We start from the raw sequence: 15321 nt of genomic DNA, 5'->3' as shown, positions 1-15321 counted from the left end.
CTTCGTGAGTACTTGTCCCATCCTTTCTCAAGGCCAGTGGGGCTCTAGGGCTGTTGTGCTTTCAGGCCAATGTCATGCCCTGTGGAGCAGAGAATCCCCTGGTCACACCTGACCTCCAGAGCTATTTATTAGACCACCTGTAGTATTTACATCTTGAGTTTCTGAAACTTTTAAGGAAGATTTTATAGTAAAACATTAATTTTGAAGCCTATCTTGAAAAACCAGCCCCTCTGGCAGCACTGAATTGGCCTTTCTGAAGGCCAGTCTCTTGAAACAGGAACTTGATGTCCAGGTGACCGCCTTCACCTGCTGGCTTCCTTCACACATTTTCCCTCTTTGTCCTCATGGATATTTGGTGGCCTTGCCTCTGCTGCAGATGAAAACCATGCAAGATCAATAAGGCAGACACCGTTTTTCTCTTTGTCAGATGTCACAGTGTCATGTCCAGGTTTAAGAGTCATTTCCGAGGGAGCAAGGGCGTACAACATCAGTACTAAATGACAAGCTGAAATGATGACAGTCCTGACTTTGCATGGAGAAGGGCCATATTAAGCTGTTGCCTTTAGGCTTCTCCCTGCTCAGTCCTCAGAACTAGTATAATTAGTTATTATTATTATTAGTCTATTAGAACTATTATTATTATTATTATTATTATTAGTCACCTCTCTGTTAATTCTACATATTTTTTATTCTTAAAAGATCTGTTTTAAAACACTTAAACACTGACATATAAGAGTTTTTGGACCACAGCACTTTAAATCAAAATAGCATGTAAAGTACTTCACAAGGAAATTTTGAGCCTTAAGCGAATGCATATTTTAGCATGTGTTTTCAGTTATTTGGAAATGAATCTGAAGCCATGGAAACCAAGCTTGGCACTGCAAATGACTGGCCTGGTGACCCTCCCACAGCTTTACATCAATGACACAAACCAGCCTTGCAAACAAGCCTTCTGAGGTCCACTTCCAAGGGTCTTCTAGCCCACCCCAGACCTTTTATGAAAAGAGGAAAATATGTATTACCTCCCCCTCCAGGTCAGGCCCCAGCAAATAGACTGGGACATGGGATTCAGACGCTTGATTTTTTTCCTGCTTGTTACATCTCAGAAGTGCCAACTGCTTTTCTCCCATCCCCTGGGTTCATTCTTCTTTGGAAACTGAAAAGCCAATTTGGCTATACTTGACTTTTCTGCATGTGTTGGCTTTAAGGGATGATTTAGTCTGAACGCCCTCCTAGGTTGAACAGGAGACCTTCCCCAGTCAGTGGCACGTTACTGCCTCGTGGCCAAGTACAGTGTTCTCTGGGCGTATCATAGCGAGGAGGATTCCAGGGACACTTAAGTGGCCCAGGAGGAGTTGACTGAGCATGTGCCAGGTGGATCCCAAAGTCAACCCTCTAGATGAACATTCCCCAAGGGCCTGGGCCGTTCCATGGGAAGTATTCGTGGGCTACTCCAAGGAGAAAGAACCAACAGAGAAAACTCAACCCCCAACCCAGGCCTCAGCAAGAGCAGCTCTGATTTCATCTGTTTTAACATTCACTCTTTAAGGAATGTTCCATGACAAGGGAAATTTGATGGATAAAATGTTTGAAAGCCACTTCTAAAGGATATATAACTGTTGGACAACCTAAATACCTACCCTAAAATATAAACCCCTTTTTTTTAAAAGGCACTCACATGACCTGACATCATTGTCCAGAGCTACTTGCTTCCTGGATTTAGCAGTAAAAGTCCCGGTGGACACAGAGGTCTGCTTCTGTGCTGTCGAGTCTCCACTGAAGCATCGTTTAATCATGTATTTTTGAGCTTTTCATGTTTTAATTGCTCAATTTTAATCATGAAACTTGGGGTTGTTGTCATATAGGAAAGGGCATGAACAAAGAGTCGACACATTCACCTCCTGTTTAAGTCACAACCAATACTCCACCTCCCGATCATCTTTCCAACCAGGAAAATGATAGAAACGTTCCCCACATGCATTTGGACTTCAGATCAAGATTAAAATTTTGAAAAAGAAACTCTTGGTTACCCTGAGCTGAGAAATTGACTGGTGAAAAATGCGCATCCTCCTGCAAGTTCACCCAGTAACCATTCCTGGGCCCTGACTCCTTAAGTTACTAGGCAAAATGCTGAGCTCAGAGTCTAAAAGAAATGGTCCTTTGGGGCAATGGGACACCCTGTAAGCTCTAGAACTTTCTCGCATCTACAGCTAGGAATCCTGCCCCCACTTAGCAATGCTTGTGCCTTGGGGAAGATTTTGCTGAATATTTCAAATTTGGACTTTTCGGAAAGTTCCAATAAGAAAGCCCTGAGCTCCCGTGGATGGAAGGGAGGGGCTGGGCCTCCCAACAGGTGCAGGCTCCACCTGCCTCACCTTTTGAGCCCTGATCTTCATAATTGCCTCCCACAGATAGAGAAATTGAGGCCTGGGCAGGTGTTAGCCAAGTTGGGAAAATCCCTGGGCTGTTTAGGGACATAGTCAAGAATCTGGGCTTGGAGCCAGTTCCTAAAGCTGGGCCACACTCAGAAAATCCTAGATGGGTTTTCCTTAGGAACAAAATCAATCCTTCTTACCTCATTCAACTTTTCGCCTGATGTACCAGTTTCTTTCCAACACTGTCAGTGTGACCCAACCAGTTCCTTCTGTAAATATTTCCCTTCAACTTCAGCAGACATTCCCCGCACACAGGCAGCACCCACATGCACATGAGGTGGGTTGAGAGGGGGCCTAGTGCGTGGGAGCCCCGCACACACTGAAGGATACGGGCTCAGACAGCGAGCTCCCCAGGGTGACAGCAAAGGCAGCATGCAAAGGGAGGACCCCTGGAGGCCCCTCACCCAAACCTCAGGCACCACCATTTACACATGTTCAAGGTTGTCCATGTTCTTATGATCATGGAAGATGAGCGAGGAAAGGGGACACCCTGAGGCTGTCCAACCCACGCTCTGCATGGTGCCTTCATCGGGAGTGGATGCCACCATCCTGCTCCGGCACCTGGGTGCTCAAGGGAGATGTCTGCTCTGAGGTACAGCAAGTCCAGTGCTTCCCCGAGTCATTACACAGAACTATCAAGACTTCAGCACTAAGGAAACTAATATGGGTCAGATTTTGTCTTGTTCTCCCTCTTTATGAAATCACTCCCTTTTGTCCTCATTTAAGGACCCTACACCTAATCACCCTGCCACCTTTGGAATCCAGAGACCTCAGGCTCCAGGGTGAGGGTGGGAGGGGACGTCATTTCCAGGCCTCCGTTGGTGAGTTGTCCTGCTGGACCCAGAAGAGCTGTCAGGAGGCCTAATTGCCCCTTAATCACACTGAAGAAGCCCTGGCTCCTGTGAACCTGGGTCTGAACATGAACTTGGCCAAGGAAATCTTTTCAGTACCATAATAAACTTCCTTCTCTGCTCCGGGCAGACAGGCCTGCTTTCACGGCAGTGAGGGTCGTGACTGGGCAAGGGGACAACAGCCCGGGGAATGAAGCACTGACAGTGTCATCGTTTTACTTTGTCACATCAAAGTTAGAAAGATATTTTTTATTTCCTAATTTTGTTGAATGAAATGCTCCTACAACTAGAGTTGTTATTTGTTTTCTTCATTTCCTTTTTTCCTACTGCTATTTCAGATCTCTGGATTGGTGCTAGAGCAGAGCTGTGAGACCAAATTAGGATGCATAGCCACCGCGCACAATCCCAGCAACTCCGGAGGCTGAGGCAGGAGGATCGCGAGTTCAAACCCAGCCTTACAACTTAGTGAGGCCCTAAGCAACTCAGCAAAACTCCCTCTAATAAAATATAAGAAAGCGCTGGGGATGTGGCTTTGTGTAAGTGTCCCTGCGTTCAATCCCTGGTACCAAAAAAAAAAAAAAAATACACAGAGTTCAGAAAATGTTAACTATTACTTTATATGTCTTTAAAAATATTAATTATAATATATAACCAATATTCTTTATAAATATTCGCTTATTTATAAATTAATAGGATTACATCATGTTTATTCTTATGAATTTGATGTTATTTATAAATACTCATGTCTTTTAAACACTAGGATATTAATTTTAAAATACGAAGAGTAGAAACAGAAAAAACATGCCTGGCAGCCCATCAGAGGCTTCCCCTAGTTCCAAAGAACAAAGAAACAGGGGAAATCAGAATGAAGAAGAGTGGCGGACAGATGGGCAGACAGGAAGGACTCAGGTGGGGTGGTGCTGCACCCAGGCAGGCCGGCACTCGTCCTCCAGAAGACCACCTTCTCTCAGGAACAGCTCTTGTTTGAATGCAAAAGAAGAGCAGCAAAATGGTTGTATCAAAATAGGGACAGAAAAGCGCAGGGTGGAGATGGAGACTTTGCAAATGAAAGCCAGATGGCAGCATCTTCCCTTCAGAGTGTTCAGAAGATGACATCATTTCCATATTATGTAGTAATGAGCACTTGACTCTCCCTATTTTTTCCATTCTTATAATTATAGCAACCACTTCAAGCTCTGGGAGCTATGAGCCTCTGATCCCAGTGCGTTATGGAGTATTTATTACCTTTGTTCCAGAAATCCTCGTGTCTATAGATTAAATAAGTGAAAACAGTGATATACGTACCACTGTTTTCAAAATACGACAATTTAATTTATAAATAATAAAACTTAGGTGGCAGCATTACTCAGTTATTATCAGTTTTTATCACTATATTTTTTGTCACTGATTAAACCTGAAAAGGACAACTGCTATGAAGCAGAAGTGCTGCAAATGTTATATTTATTTTCTTTAATTGAGCTTAATTGCCCATCTCTCTGGATAGATAGGAAATCCAAGTCGGTTTTCCCAGCATTCCCTTCACCCAGATGTAGGGCTAATTTTCCATCATCAGTTCTTATCAATTCTCCCCAGAGATGTTAGCAGGTGTGTGAATCTTCAGAGATCGGTCACAGGTTGCAGGACTCTGTTCCCCTAGGGGCATCTCAGCTTCCCAAGGTCAGGACCACAGAGCTCCCTGGCTCCTGAACACTCTGTTCTAAGGCTTCAAAAAACAAGGAAATAAAATATAGAAGGAAACAAATTCAAAATTCTATCAATTATGTACTATCATCTTGTATTCGTCATGATAATTAAGAGGCAGAGAAAACACACGCTGATTTTAATAAGAAGGGTTTAATATAGAGATAATTACAAGGAGTAGAGGATTAAATCTATGGGGATTAAAAAGTACTTTAAAGAATAATCAAGGGATGAAGGATAATACTCACAAAAGGACAAACTTGAAAAAGAGAGGACCCTCCCCATGACTGGGATTCAGATATATTGGAAAAGTCATTGCAGCTCACTGGGGGCCGGGGGTGGGGGGTGGGGCGGGGATGTGCTTGGTTGCCTTAAACAAGAGCTGTCCACAGGGGTAGGCAGAGGTTGGCGGGCAGAACAATGTGGGCCAGGACTGGCAAGCTAGGAACCTCCTACAGGGTGCTGGTGAACAAGCTTCAGGCAAGCAGCTGCAGCTGGAACTGGTAAGCAAGAGACACCCCTCTAAGAGGATGTGAAATTCACGACTAAGAAACCAGCCACTGGGTGCTGCTTGACTCACTGGGAACCTGCCTGTGAGGATAAAAACCCAATGGCACACAATTGAATGTCCCTTTCCTATGCCATTGGCTGCCACAGTAGGATTTTAAAAAAACACATAAATCACTTGGGGAAAAATAAAGAATCACAGGGAAACCAGGAAGCGATGCCTGTCCTTTGCCATCAATCTGGCATTCCAGCCCAGCGGTAAGATGCTCAAGCGGCCCATCTCCATCAACTTAAAGCAGGCAATGAAGGGTGGATTTGGGGCTGAGAGGCACTTGTTCACATAAAGAGTAATAATTACTCATATAAAGAGTCCTAAAAATGCTTGTTTCAACTGGGGCCTAGGGTCCAAAACATCTGGAAACTCACCATTAGCAGTAAGTAGCAGTCCCCTCCATCCTGCCATCTCTAGGGCCGGGGCTCCCCTCCAGGGGACATCATCTCTGGACCACAGTTCCCTCTCTTCCCAGAAAGACCTGGACCAGAGACCCTCTTTTGCCCTTCCAGGATCCAGTCCTTTCCCCATTCTTCTCCCAGGGACCAGTCTTGTGACATGGACTGGAAGCCCACGACCAACGTATTTAAACCTCCAACGTAAGGATTAAACTTTCTGAAATAGCTACTTGGAGATTGAAAGGCAAAGACTGAAAACATGCATATATGTCACCTCATGAAATTTTCAGTGAAAAATGTTTGTAGACTTTTTTGGTCCTGTTGTTATATAAATATAACTTCCAAAAGTAGCTCACATGCTGGAATATATGTTTTTCTGAAAGGAAATAAAATAGAATTATGTTAAACAACTGCAGCCCTCCACAAAGAACCTAGCTCATCATAAAATATGTGCCCTTATGTGTTCAAATGAATCAAATTAGTTCTAATGGAAATAAATTTTTGAGACTTTATATAATTTGAATTTAAAGCTTCCACAGAGTCATGAAATGCTTATAAATTTTATTTGGAGAAATAAATATTGTAAGTGAAAGAAAAAAATCTTCAAGTGATATAATCCTATACCACAAAGAGTAGAAATTGATATTTTTATAGTTGTAGATAGACACAATAACTTCATCTTACTTCTATATTATTATGTGGTGCTGAGGATCAAACCCAGTGCCTCACACATGCTAGGCAAGCGCTCTACCACTGAGCCACAGACCCAGCCTTAGAAATTGATATTTAAAATCAGAATTAATAAAAGTTTTTGATGAAGTGAACACAAGTGAGAAAAATATTTAAATAGCTTTCCCAGATGCTGGCAAAAAAATAAAAATGAAATATAATGGAAAACATTCCCTTGTAAAAATATCAAGAATAGTTAGGTAGGATAAAATCTATACATTTCAAAAGAATGACTCATGTCCATGGGATATTTGTAAGATGCTAGTGCTTAGTTGGTGCCTGGTACATAGTAAATTCTCAAAACTATTTACTGAACTGGCTGGAATTGAAAGCTTAACCCATTTTGGCAAATTGACTTTGATTGATCTGTCATCTTTGAAGATAAACAGAGTTAGCTTTGAACACGCAGGTCAAGTCTGTGGAGTATTGCCCAGGGTCCGGAACTTGGCAGGTTTGTTCTGTGAGGAAGCAGGTGGGCAGGCAGGTACCCACCTCCAAACTCTCCCTCTTCCCTAGTGTTGTGGCTCAGCTCGACTCTATGAGAAGAATTTTCCACTGATAAAGACCTGAAGAGAGCCTGGGAGTCAAAGCCAGTTCCTAATCTAGTCCGGTCCCTCAGTCACCTGCCTCCTCTTCTTCCAACATGACAGATGCTACTGTGTCCTTTGCCAAGGACTTCCTGGCTGGTGGAGTGGCCGCGGCCATCTCCAAGACTGGGGTAGTGCCCATTGAGCAGGTCAAGCTGCTGTTGCAGGTACAACATGCCTGCAAGCAAATCACTGCAGATAAGCAACACAAGGGCATTAGAGACTGCGTGGTTCCTATTCCCAACGAGCAGGGAATCCTGACCTTCTGGCGGGGTAACCTGGACAATGTCATCAGATACTTCCCCACCCAGGCTCTCAACTTTGCCTTCAAAGTTAAATACAAGCAGACCTTCCTGGGTGGTGTGGACAAGAGGACCCAGTTTTGGCGCTACTTTGCAGGGAACCTGACATCAGATGGTGCTGCAGGGGCCACATCCTTGTGTTTTGTGTACCCTCTTGATTTTGCCTGAGCCCGCCTGGCAGCCGATGTGGGGAAAGCCGGAGCTGAAAGGGAATTCCAAGGCCTTAGTGACTGCCTGGGTAAGATCTACAAATCTGATGGGATTAAGGGCCTGTACCAGGGCTTTAATGTGTCTGTGCAGGGTATTGTCATCTACTGAGCAGCCTACTTTGGTATCTATGACACTCAAAGGGAATGCTTCAGGATCCCAAGAATACTCACATCTCCACCAGCTGGATGATTGCACAGTCTGTCATTGCGTTGCTGGGTTGACTTCCTATCCATTGGATACTCTTCGCAGTCAGAGCGCAAAGAAACTGACATCATGTACACAGGCACAATTGACTGCTGGAGGAAAATTGCCCATGATGAAGGAGGCAAAGCTTTTCTCAAGGGTGCATGGTCCAATGTTCTCAGAGGCATGGGTGGTGCTTTCGTACTTGCCTTGTACAATGAAATCGAGAAGTTCACATAAGTTATTCTAAGGTTTTTCCTTGCCTGTGGAACAGGCTTGTTGTATTATATAACATATCTCAAGCATCCTGGACAGACTCTTGGCTGTTTATCAATGGCAGCTATTTGCTGGTTGAAAATGGGAAGCAATAATATTCATCTGACCAGTTTTCTCTTAAAGCCATCTCCATGATAATGATGACAATAATGATGGGACTCAATTATATTTTTTATTTCAGTCGCTCCTGATAATTAACAAATTTGAAGAAATAAAAATATCTAAAAACATAAGAAAAAAAAAGGAACTGGAAATGATGATGAATGTTTAAAGGATAAGGATTTGAAGGGTTGCTCAAGTACGGATTCTCATGTGGTATAGTCAGAGACAGGCCTTCTAGAGTGGGAGAAATTTGGAAAAAGGACTGTCAGCTTTGACTGACCCAACGTGAGGCCTGAGTCCCTGTGACAGGTTTTTTATTAGATTGAAGGTTTTTTGGTTTGTTTTTCATTTTGTGGACGTGGGTTCACTGGTTGGTTGGTTAGTAACTGAAATTGTGGAGACTAGTTTAGCCTTGATGAAGCGACTTTGCCCATAGGTCCTGGCTTCCAAAAACAAACAAAAATGCAGATGTAGTGACTCAGGACCCAGAGACCAGGAAGGAACATAAGGATATCCACACACCTCTCGGACCTGTGGCCTAGACAGTGAGGGATTATTCTCTCTTGAAACATCCTAAAACAAATAGCATTCTAAAAAATAAATGAAGAAAAGAAGGGAAAGGGGTAATAAGGGTAGTAAGGGAAGGAGAGAAAGGAAAGAAAGAAGACAGAAAAAAAAGAGGAGCTACGTAAGAAAAAAGAAAAGGAATTGGTTTGTGGAGTTTCTTTTTTAACAGGAATGGAGGGACTTCTTTAAAACAATTATCCAAAAAAAATTATTCCAAAAGCATAAACAGATGCTGGTAGAGGATTAAGAACTTGGCCAATTTTTAAAACTTTAGCCCTGAAGAGGTCTGTCCTTAAAGATAAATACATGAATGGATGGATGGATGGATAGATACGTAGGTAGGTGGAATTGGATATAAATTTGAATTGAGCATCAAGGTAAAGGTAAGATTTTTTTCTAAACACAGAGAAAATGTTAGAATAAAAGAATTATTCCAGGCTTGGGGAGTGCACACCTATAATCCCAGTGGCTGGAGGCTGAGGCAGGAGGATCAAGTGTTCAAAGCCAGCCTCGGCAACTTAGAGAGGCCCTAAGCAGCTCAGCGAGACCCTGGCTCTAAATAAAATATTTAAAAGGGCTGGGATGTGGTTCTGTGATTAAGCCCCCTGGGTTCAATCCCTGGTGCCAAAAGAAAAAAAAAGATCATACCATGCAAAAACTAAAGAGCACAGCTGTTACACATCAGATGTGAAACACATCGCTGCTTTAGGGTTTACTTTTTATTGGACTTTGTATACTGTTAAACCAGGACTAATTACCCTTCTACTTGACAATGACTTTATTCTTTTGTTAAAAGACAAGTTTTTGACCACAGAAAGCCCTGCACAGAGCAGCCACCTCTCAAAGCTGGGAACAGCCACACTGGCTCCAAGGACTGTACGGTGGCCAAGCATTCAACTGGGAAAGCAAGTTTCTGTGTCGGAATTCTTCCACTGATATAGAGTAAAACAGAGGGGAAGAATAGCTCCCACACACTGAGGTCTCTGTGGGAATTATGCGGGTCAATAGCGTAAGGCACGCAGCTCTGTTTCTGACATGTGATGGGCACCCAGTGGATTACTTCACCTGACTGGCCACTCTAAAGTTCTTGAAGACCATTCACAGCATTTCCCAGCACTTCTAAAAATGTAGGAGGAAAAAGACTGTCAGGCTTTAACCCAAAAGAAAACAACTTAAAAAAAAAAAAAGCCTCCAATCAGAAGTCTCCTATTTTAATTCCTAATTTTAAAAAAAAGTAGGAAAAACAGCTCTTCCTTACAGTCAATGAAACTAAGTAGGACATCTGAGATATACAGTGTAGTCTGCTTTGGGGGCTATAATATAATACCACAGCTGGGTAATTTATAAAGAAAAGAAATGGATCTCTACCAGTTCCGGAGCCTGGGAAATGCAAATCAAGGTGCTGGCGTCTGCCAAGGGCCCTCCTGCAGAGCCATCCTTGAGGGACCACATCCTGGATGTAAAGACAGCAGAGGGAGGGGAACAAACTCCTCCTTCTATGAAAACTCACTCCAAAGTAACAGCACTGATCAGTGTCCCCACGGCCCAAACACCTTCCATTTAATGTCACCTCCCAACATCACTACATTGGGGACCAGCTTTCCCACACTGGAACACAGAGGACAGTCAAACCATAGCACTAAGAGTGAATATTATTTTTTCCATTTGCACAAGTCTATTCTACCTATTTATCCAAGGAATATTTTCCCCTCAGGCCATGAACATGTATTGAGAGGATGAAAAAGAAAATATTAAACGCAGAAGCCGAAACAAATCATGGCATGTGCAGGTAAATGGATGGAGTTAGAGAAGATAATGCTAAGTGAAGTCAGCCAGTCCCAAAAAACCAAATGTGAAATGTTTTCTCTGATATAAGGAGGATGATTTATAGTGGGGTAGGGAGAGGGAGCGTGGGAGGAATAGACTAACTCTAGATAAGGCAGAGGGGTGGGAGGGGAAGGAAGAGGGCAGGGGGGTAGAAATGATGGTGGAATGTGATGGTTATCATTATCCAAAGTACAGGTATGAAGACACGAATTGGTGTGAACATACTTTGTATACAACCAGAGATATGAAAAATATATGCTCTATATGTGTAATATGAATTGTAATGCATTCTGCTGTCATAGATAAATAAAAATAAATAATACAAAGATGTATAAATTTGGAAATGCAAATTTTTGAGCCCCTGTTGCAGAGAAGAGCAGCCTCGTGTGTACAAGTTGGCTTCTCTTTACTCTGTTCCGCCCACCAACCGGAACTGTGGTGCCAGATCTTCCGCTCAAGCCTCACAAAGCAATTTATCACCGGCTTGTCAAGTCCTTCACCAGGCTGCCAGGGGAGTTTACCACTGCACATTCTGAAGGACTCTGAGGAATCCTGGAAACAGACGGCAGAAACACCGAGAACCCTGTGCACACAGGAAGAGCTCAGGCATCAAGCCGCGGCTGCCAGAGCCTGACCTCCAGGGGCGCTTCACACAGGCCTTCATCTTTCTCCTGTCCACGGTGTCCACCCCAACTAAGCTACAATATGGGGGAAAGGTGTAGGCATGACACTATGACAGCATTCACAATAGGAGAGGTGAAACGACCTGCAGGTGTCCCTTGGCATCTAGGGGGGTTGGTTCCCACAAACACCAAGTGCGAGGATGCGCAAGCCCCTTCTGTAAAATGGCGCATATGACCTGTGCCCACCCTCTCCATCCTGTAGACAAGCACTCTGCCCCTGCTACACATCCAGCCCCTTTACCTTCCGTGTACTTGAACTCATCTCTAGATTGGTTTCAATACTGAACACAACGTAAGTGCTATGTAAGTAGCTGCTGTGGCATTGTTTAGGGAGGAAAGACAAGGAACAAAGTCTGCCCAGGTTGAGTACAATTTTTTTCCAATGTTTTTGATTCATGGTTGGTTGAATCCAAGAATGCAGACACTGATAGTTCAACTATAGCACATCACCTCCCAGAGTACTAGGAAGACATTTTAAATGATGGTGACAAAGACCACGGACAGCAGGGAAGTCAGAGGACCTCGTGCCTAGAGCTGCGTGATGGCCAGAGTCAGGAAACTAGGCAGTGAACACAAGAAAGGATGTCCCCCGTGTTACATTTTAACACTCGACGTGTGACACGACACCACATGCTATGTTCCGTGTGTGTCCTCCCATTGTAAAGCAGGCCTGTCACGTGGACACTACCAGGACAGCCTTTCCACCTTCACCTGCAGGAGATGCATTGCCTCAGGCAACTGTGTCCATGGATTTCAGGAGGAAACCTGTGCTTCAAGCACATTCCAGAGAAAGACTTGGAAGAGTTCAGAGCTAGCAACATGGAGCCCTCTCCCTCGGCCACAGAGCTTCCCACTCCGGTTTCCTCATCTCACTACGCTGGCATAACCAGTGACATGCCCCCCTGCTGGAACCATGCCCAACCCTCCCCAGCCCTTCCAGGACAAACATTAATTGGTCAACTGGGTCAGATGGTTGCCTGTGTTACTAGACTCTCTAGGCCTAAGGACTCGGACACATCTTGGTCTGACTGTAGCACACTAAGAACCAACGAGCCTCCTAGGAAAGCTTATCTTACAGCAGGAGGCAGCTGGTGGTGTTCAGAGAAAACTCCTTAGCATCAGAGGGAGGCGTGATCATGAGTGCAGCCACAGTGTCCAGTTGTCCTCCAAAGGATGCCCCCAAAACAGACCTTCCCAATGGCACCTCCAGCAGGACTGAGAACAGAATCGAGCAAGTTTTTATGAGAACCTAGGAAGACGCTGAGACACTGTCCTGAGCCTTGAGATCACGTGGTACAGAGGCATCCGGCTCTATAACCATGGCCCCAAGTGCCCTTGGTGACCATTCACAAACACAAAGACCAGCTGGCTGCCAGGACCCTAAAAGAGTCTCATCATGAGAGTCAGGAAGGACTCTCTCACATGACTAATGAGCTCTGTACACAACAGCTTCTGCCCTGAGGCTCAGGGATCCCACCCTCATCTCCAAGAGAACACTGCGACTAGGCCGGGCAGTGAAGGGCAGTGGGCAGAACCTTGCAGAGAGATAGGCGTGTCATTTATCACCGCAATCAGGAGGATTGCCCCTTCGGAGGAGGCAAAGGGGCACCCTCAGGAATTACAGGGAGAGCAGGGGGAGCCCCATGCACCCTGTGAATCTGCCCCTCCCTCTCAGTGGGAGAGAAAGCCTGAGTCTCACTCGTGTTCTCATCAGTTTTTTATCTGTCTCTTCCTCTTGCTCAGTCGAAGGAACACCCAAGTTTCCCGAGACACCTTGATGAAACGCACCCAAACTGGACAGTCCTCCTCTGATCCCGCTGCACACATTCTTGGTCTTCGCCTGCATCTTTCTCCACAGGGACTTCAGGGAGGCATGTTCTCTAACTAAAAGGATGCAGGTGACCAGCCATTCAGAATGGCCCTACCCTGGAGAGCTGCCTATTATTCATTGGGGAGGGGGACACAGTCCTTAAATACCAGGCTCCGGGCTAGTGTTGGGTGACAGTCATTGTTAGGGCTCTGGATCTGCATCCACTGAGAGGCAGGCGATGAATAAGCAGATAGACCACTGGAGAGGAGCCTGGCTAAGCTCTTGCCTCTAGGGGGGCAGGGAGAGTTTATTTAAAAGGAAGGTCAGGCAGAAGAGTAGAGGAAGGAGACTAGGGGGGAAGAGGAGCCTGGTAGACTGAAGTGGAGAAAAGTAAATTCCATGCATGTATGATCATGTCAGAATGACCCACCTGTTATGCATAACTACAGTGCACTAATAAAAGCATTGCAGAAATAGTTAAAAAGAAAAATCCTATAAAAGAAAGGGCCATCAGGGAGATCACTGAGGTGACATTCGATGGGACGTCAGGACAGCATGACGGGCCTGCCCAGCCCTCTCACAGGCCACCACTTTGTTTCCGGCCACGGCAGCTCTTCCTGTTTCCTGGGCTTGCCTAAATCTCGGTATCCATGTCTTGGAGGCAGCCCTTCAACGGTTTTCGCATAAAATAGAATGAGTGCAGATGAAAGCAAAAGAGGCCTCCCCCACAGCATCGGGGAGCCCTGAGGAGCCCAGGGCAGTGGAATGATCACCGGCCATCAGCACAGGAGGACACAGGAGGCCTGACATGAGATGCTCCTGGGTTTGGTTTTAATCATCTGCAAAGTGATCACCATCTTCCATAGTCCTGGCTTTGGAACCAGTAAATGAAATCCACACTCGAGGAGTGAGGACAGACTGACCCACGCTGAACCAGGAGCCTGTCTTTTCTCAGGGCGACCTTGAATTCGCAGCCATCGCCAGCCCAAGGGACGTGATCTCCCCAGCACTGCTCAGCCTCCCAGGGCAGTGGTCCCGCTGCAGACCCTCCTAGGGTCGGTCATTCCTGGTTTTCAAGGCCCACCCCCCCGCAGGCATTGTACAGGGCAGACCTCCTTCCAGTCTGGGGCTAGCCTCTCCTTCCAAACGCTAGCCACAGCCTTCAGGCCAGTGTGGAGCAGGTTTGGGTCCTAAGGAAACTCTCAGCATCCCTTCTTTTTTTCAAATTCTAGCTCAAGATTGCCCGACTCTCTCAACGTTCTCCAGCATGTGGGTTTTGGAAATGTAACAAAAAGAAAGTCTGAGCAGACTTTTTAACTGGGGCCCAGCCAGAGCCAGAGGAAATGAAATAATGCAGCGTGTTCTGCTCTTCAGCGGGGATGTGTGGCTTGGGCCTTGCACAACATTCAGATCACACGGCTGGCTCACGTTCCCGAAGAACCAACTTATCCATCCTAGTCTCCTCTACTTTCCATTTCTTTTTCACTGGCTCTCTCTCCCTCTCTCCCTGTGAACCTTCTGCTCAAAGTCAGTTTGTATAACAGCAGGTTTGATGAAGCCATTGTTCACCGTAATCTACCTCGTTGTCCTTAACCAACTCTTGTTTGATTGCTCTCAGACGTTTCCTCCTCGTTGGCAAGGAAGCTAATATGTTTTTCATTCCTCTTCTGTGTGTTAGAATATTGTTATTTATCATATTATATGGACCTTCCATAGATTTATTTCCAGGTACCTTACTGTGTGACATCCAGGCAGTGCCCAGTAAGAGCATAAACTCTTATAAAATGGCATTTACGATATTCCAGGCATTATTCTAATCCCCGAGCATCCCCATGTATTTTAACATTTTACAGATGAAGAAACTGAAGCACAGAGAAGTTCAGTGGCTCACCTTCCGTCACCCAGCTAATAGTGCTGAGCCATAACAGGTCTATTGTATTTGTTTCTCCCCACTTAACCTTAGTAGTAAAATTTCATGATTTTGTCTGTGTCTGCTATTGAATTCCTTTTGTTTACTGAAAGAGAAGAAATAAATCAGTTCAAATAATCATAAGCATATTCAAAATAGGACCAAACATCCCCTTTTGATCAATGATGAAAT

At 44.9% G+C, this 15321-nt stretch overlaps 1 pseudogene; it reads left to right on the top strand.

Annotated features, from left to right (window-relative positions):
- Positions 1-7226: 7226 nt before the first annotated feature.
- Positions 7227-8210, top strand: LOC107153185 (annotated as a pseudogene).
- The last annotated feature ends 7111 nt before the right edge of the window (positions 8211-15321 follow it).

This window comes from Marmota marmota, unplaced genomic scaffold (assembly GCF_001458135.2).
Source record: "Marmota marmota marmota unplaced genomic scaffold, marMar, whole genome shotgun sequence".
Lineage (NCBI taxonomy): Eukaryota > Metazoa > Chordata > Mammalia > Rodentia > Sciuridae > Marmota > Marmota marmota.
This window is presented reverse-complemented; position numbering and strand designations above follow the sequence as displayed.